Raw genomic sequence first — 6,455 nt, forward strand, 5'->3', positions numbered from 1 at the left:
AAATTATTTAAATAAAATAATAATTACATTAGTAACACTTATTGAGTTCTGATGTCTAGGCATTTTGCTGAGTACACTACTTGATTTATAGGATTTAATCCTCCCAACATTAGATAGAAATAGGTACAGTAATTCTCTCAATATTTCAGAAGAAGAAATTGAAGCTCAGAGTTAGGTAATTTGTCCAAGGTCATAAAGCTAGCGAGTTAGCAGAGCTGAAATCCAAAGATAGTTACAATTAAACACTTCTCAGTTTAAGTATATGTGCTCTCATTCAAGCAATACCCAAAAATCTCCAGTTTCCTAGAAATAAAGAATAATCAAATATCCAATGTCTAGGTAGGGGCAGTTTAGGAATTGTTGGAATTTTTCCTCATCCGGTCTGGTCCTTCTCTTCCTCATCTGGTCAGGTCTGATCTGGTCTCCTCTTCCTCATCCAGTCTGGTATCCTCTTCCTCTTCCCATCTGGTCTCCTCTTCCTTTTCTGGTGTCCTCTGACTTGCTTGTTCTTTATTCATAAGCCAACTACATAAGTGCTTGTTAGCCAGTAAAAAGCCTGAAGCTATCTAAAAAAATGATTTGAATTCCTACTGAAAGAGGCTATAAAATGTCCACTGTTTCTACTAAACTGAACTAATCCCAAAATAAACATACTGATTTTACAGAAAGTTATCAAAACCCCTAGAATTCTATAAGCATCGAATATATATTTCATAACACTGCAATTACACACCAGTTAAATTCTGAATAAGTAGCTTAGTATATAATATTAGAATATTATTCCTTTTTTCTTTTATAATCACTTTATAAAGAAGCTCTGGATTTCTAGTTTTAAGCTAGGAGGCAGCTTATCAGGTCCACTCAAAAGAAATCATTGTATAAGAATAGGTGGCAGAGAGGCCCACCTCCAAAATCCCAGTGACAGAGAAAGCACAAATCATTTTTATTGCTAAGGGGAGAAAGCAGTTAATGATCTGATTTTCTCTCTGTTCTTCTTTTGATTTTTCACTTCCACATTTTCTGAACCACTTTCAACATCATGTCATCATAATTATTTCTCCAGATCCAGACATTTGGGAGACTATGGAAAATATTTTTAGTATTTTCCCTCCCAATTCCACATAATTATGTACTTTCGCATGCCATAACAAAATTTACACATATATCACCAAGCCTGATCCTTAATGTAGTCAAGGGTCCCCTTTGTGGAGACCTCCATTGCCTGCTTCACCACTTTCTTGTTGTCATCATGTTTGCCAACTTTCCCCAGATGGCAGGTCCGATCTATGACCAATACGTTGAGCATGGGAACTTGAAATGCCATGCCAGTGAGTTTCCCATTCAGCTCAAGGATAATCTTACACACAACCTTAGCAGTGCTAGTACATGCAGGGATGATGTTCAGGGCAGCCCCATGGCCATCAAGCCACAATTTCCCAGAGGTGCTATCCATGGTCTTCTAGGTGCCAGTAATGACATGGAATGTGGTTATGAGTCTCTCCAATATGCTAAATTTGTCATGGATGATCTTGGCTTGAGGGCTAAACAGTTGATGGTATAGGAGGCATTGCTAATAATCATGAGGGACTTGTCCCAGTTCTCATGGTTCATGCCCATCACAAACATGGGGAAATCAGCACAAGGGGCAGAGATGATAACATCTGGACTCCACCTTTTAAGTGAGCTCCAGCCTTCTCCAAGGTAATGAAGATTCCAGTGCACTCCACAACATATTCAGTACCAGCATCACCCTATTTGATGTTGGCAGGATATCACATCTGGAAGATGAATATGGGCTTTACATTGATGACAAGTGTCCCATTGTTAGCTTTGTATAATTGCACTTGCCATGGCTGGAATTATACTGGAACATGTAGACCATGTAGTTGAGGTCAATAAAGGGGTTATTGATTGCAATAATATGCAATTTTTTGGAGTTATCGGCAGCCCTGGTGACCAGGTGCCCAATACAGCCAAATCCATTTACTTTAACCCCAACCATCATGTCTCAGGGACATGGGTGGCAGGGCAAGAGAAGATGCACCTGTCTGCCAAACAAAGAGGAGCAGAGAGATCATGATGTTTCAAAAATGCTCCTATAGATGATATATTTTGGATCTGGCATTGGAAGAGGGAGTCATGTCTGGCTTGCACAAACTTCTGTGAGAGTTGATTATTACCTGCAGTTCTTTGTATCATTCTGGTTCTGACGCCTATGTTAGTTTGAGGTGACCATACCACTTCCTGCCAGCCAGTCACAGTTGAGTAGGCCAGTGTGAACACTGGAGTTTAAATGGATCCTATTGAATTTTTCTCTTGAGAATTAGGATTTAGGACAGAGTGAGTCTCAGCAGTAAGATTTAAATATGGGGAAGTACATATCCACAACTAGGAAGAATATTTTCTATAAATGAAATGAGAAAATCTGGACTGTAGAAAGAGAGAAGGAAGAAAAGGGTAGAGTAGTGGAAATGAGAAACCAATCAGCCTCAGCTTCTGGGGTTCGTGAAGGAAAAGTGATAGTTCTGTCCTCCCGTGAGACCTATCTGTACCTTTGTCCTTGGATATTGTGACAATTCTGTATCACTCAAGAACTTCCTAGCTTATTTAAATGGATTTCTTTTCCTTAAAACAAAATGATTCTTAATGAGTGTGGACTCATTTAAAATGACTACACATACTGTGAATGACTGAATATACTATACCAAAAGAATCGGTTAAAAAGAAACAAAAATGAAAATTTTGAAAATTTCTATAGAAATAGGATAATACTACTGGCTTTTAAAAAACAAACACATAAACAAAACACATAGTTTAGAAAGACAATACTAATAACAAAGTGGCAAATGGAAGGGATGAAGAAGAAACAGGGAAAAGTGATCTATTTGGAAAATATTTTATATAAAATCATTAGGAAATACCTGTTTTCTCACCTTATAAAAGAATGAAGTTTTGAAAGCTTCTTTTAAATTTCAGGCTGAACATAAGTTGTACGTTTATTTCTAACACTTGAAAAATAAATCTCCAGGGTATTTTTCTTCAAATGTTTGCAGGTGTGAATAATTAAAATACCACACTTACTTTCATTTGATTGTGTGAGCATTCTCATGTCTACAAGTGATTCTAATCAACTTCACTGAACATGGGAGAGCCTCTATAATTAACACAATTTTATGTAAAATCCTTAGAGTTTAGAATTATAATTCATATTGCATTCCTCATTATTATTTGTATTCATTTGAACTTCCATTTTTCTTAGGGAATAATAATTTACTAAATGATCAAAATCGTTTTCATTTTTTAAAATAAAACCATTTAGGAATGAATAGAAAATGGTCAGTGAAGTATTTCAAATAATAAGCCATTCCCATACACAATAATTAATTAGATAAAATAACATTTCAACTTATTTGTTCAAGTTCATTCTTTATTAGATTTTCTAGGGTCATTTTGGTGTGAATAAATTCTTCCTTCATCTTGTAACTGATACACTGTAGCTGAGAGCAGCAAACTTATTCTAGATGGCTATCTAGTGCTCAAGGTATATTTAGGCATCTCTTCTATCTAACCGGTGCATGGGACCAGGTATAAAGTATAATACAGCTCAGTAGTGAAGAGAAAAGCTTTGGAGTTAATAAACACCAAGATTCAAACATTGACTGAATTTCCAAGGCTTAGTGTCATCATCTATAAATTGAAGTAATAATTTCTACTTCATAGAGTTGTTGAGAATTAAATGAGGCAATATATGTGCAGATTCTGGTGCACACTATATCTTAAATGCATACTTGCTATTATTATAATACCTATATAAATGGGCTTTTTGTTCTCTGGAAGAGATTTTAACACTAAGGAAGCTAAGGTATTGTAATAAATTGCAATCATGTTTCTTGAAATTTTTGCTTTATTTCAACTTGCTCAATTTGAAAAAATAAAATGGCATAAATGGGTCAAAAAATATAAATGCTGAATTTTGGAGGACAGGAAACATCAGTTACCTGATTAAACCTAATTATTTTTAACTCTGGATCCACTAGAACAATGAATCTCAAATCAGAAATGTTTTAATGTCTCATCACTGGAAATTCCCGTTGTAAGTTTGAGCTAATGTCTAGGAATCTGAATTTTTAATGAATACACCCAGTGGATTCTGAGACAAGTCATTCTGAACCCCACCCTGAGACTTACCACATGAATCTGAGCTGTCTAAGGATGAATGCCAAGTTTTATTCATCTCCCACACTTGGTGCATGACTTTGTAGCTAAGAGGCACTAACTATTCAATAAATAATGATGAAATAATATAATTAATGATTAACATACCCAAACAAAACTGATTAATATGGCTGTTATTTTGTTAATTATGTCCATTGTGAGTTGTACACATGTTGAATTTTTATACTGATTTGTGATAGAGGACTGTTATATTCAAATTAGTTATTGTCATCTGTGACAAAAATACAAATAAGGCAAATTTATTTATTTTAAAATATGAAAATACTTTGTAGTACTTACATATGTTTATACTTATTCTTAGACTTTTTCAAAACATTTGGAACATTAAGACTTGAAATTAGAAACTACCCAGTTCCAATATGTAACTCTATACTCACTTCTTCCCAGAAAATGAACTTTTCTTTCCAAGTGATACAAAACAAAAGGCTAATCTCTTGTTTCCTCTTGAACACTAAACTGTAAGCAGAAAAAGAGTAAACAGTTATACCTGAGTGTTGACAAAGCAAAGAATGCAAGCCAACAGAAGAAACTATCAGCTCAGCAAGCAATTAATCAGGATACCAATAATAGATAAGATTATCTGCAATACAATCAATAACAAAAAAATTAGCCCAAGTGTAAGCTAGATTTGGCTGAGATATCAAAATTTCACTTTTAGTGAATGAATGCTCAATATGTCTCCTAAGAGTGATCAATATTATACGTAAAGATAACATTAAAACTGTGAATCCCAATTTTTAAAATCAGATAATTTATTTTAACAGCATTTTAAAAAGTTGCCAAAAATGCTAAAGTTTGAATCAGATATTGAAAAGGGCTCTAATACCAGCCCTGAACCTGCTAACATTGTATACTTGGATAAATAATTATATGCTGAAGCCATTATCTATTTATTTTTACCTACATATCTCATGATGTTATTTTAATATTAAATTTCAAAATGTCCATGAATGTACTTGAAAATTATAAATGAATAAATACCAGACGTCATTTTTATATTTTCAAATATCATCATAAATTCAACTGTCTGTAATGCACAGTTCTTCATGTTACTTTCGAGATTTTCATTTTCCTATGGTTATATGTTATTAATTATGTCTTGAAGATAGATATAAATTCAGTGTTAAAAAGATCAAGACAAATTTTTTTATAAGTATTTTGAATGAAGGAAAAAAATTGGGTGATTGGAAGTAAAAAGTTAAGCTTGCATCAATTCCAAGAAGTAGTTAAAAGTTCAAAGAGACTTCTGATTACTATTGTTTACCATACTGATGCAAGTGGTCTCTCTTCCAGCTCTAAAAAAATTCTCAAATAATATACATTTGAGCTTTAAAAGAAAAGACAATCCCTAGAAATGGTAAGATGGGAATTCAAGGCTATAAATTTCATCAGGAACTAAACTGAACAGATCATATAAATTATTTGAATCTATTATTACCTGGTAACATCTGGAAGGTGACATGAAAACTCATTGTGAAACCATTCTAATAATATGTTTTCTCATTTGACTAGGGGGTGCTATAAGGAAGTTGGTTTCTGAAACATTAATGTTATGGGAGGAATAAAGGAAACATCCAGGAGCGGCTGAAACTCCCAAGTTATATACTATTTTTAAATATGGAGACTAAAATCTTGTTATCTATTAGATATACAGGAAAATCGACCTCAAGTGTTTGAAGAAAGAACAGAAAGACTATAATCTATATAAAAAGAAGAGTTTATCTTGGGAAAAGAACCAAACAAAAATTATAGAATGAAAAATAAAGTAATTGCCATTAAAGAAAAAAATGCGTTGATAGTTTCCATGGGTAGAGTAGATAAAACTGAAGAAACAATTACATAATTGGAAGTTAGATTTAAGGAAATAGAAAAAATACAGCACAGATAAATAAAATCTTGGAAAATATAAAGCAGCTGTTAGACATTAAAGATTAAGAAATTTTAACATATGGTTAATATAAGTTCAGGAATAGAGAATAGAGAGAAAAGGTGAGAGGATATTTTTCAAGCCATAATGACTAAAGGTTTAAATTTAAAGAGAAAATTTAAAGAATTTTAGGAGAATTTAAACAAAGAGAGGGAAAAAAATGAGTCATAAGAATGAAGGAAAACACAATAAAGCAATATGTATAAATAACATACATTTACATTGTAGTGAAAATGTAGAACATGAGACAAGGAAAAAATATTTTAAAGTACCAAAGGAAAAAGAAAGAAAA

The 6,455-nt window shown here is 33.2% G+C and overlaps 1 pseudogene; it reads right to left on the reverse strand.

Annotated features, from left to right (window-relative positions):
* Positions 1 to 1,165: 1,165 nt before the first annotated feature.
* Positions 1,166 to 2,002, reverse strand: LOC123632117 (annotated as a pseudogene).
* Between the last annotated feature and the right edge of the window lie 4,453 nt (positions 2,003 to 6,455).

This window comes from Lemur catta, chromosome 2 (genome assembly GCF_020740605.2).
Source record: "Lemur catta isolate mLemCat1 chromosome 2, mLemCat1.pri, whole genome shotgun sequence".
Lineage (NCBI taxonomy): Eukaryota > Metazoa > Chordata > Mammalia > Primates > Lemuridae > Lemur > Lemur catta.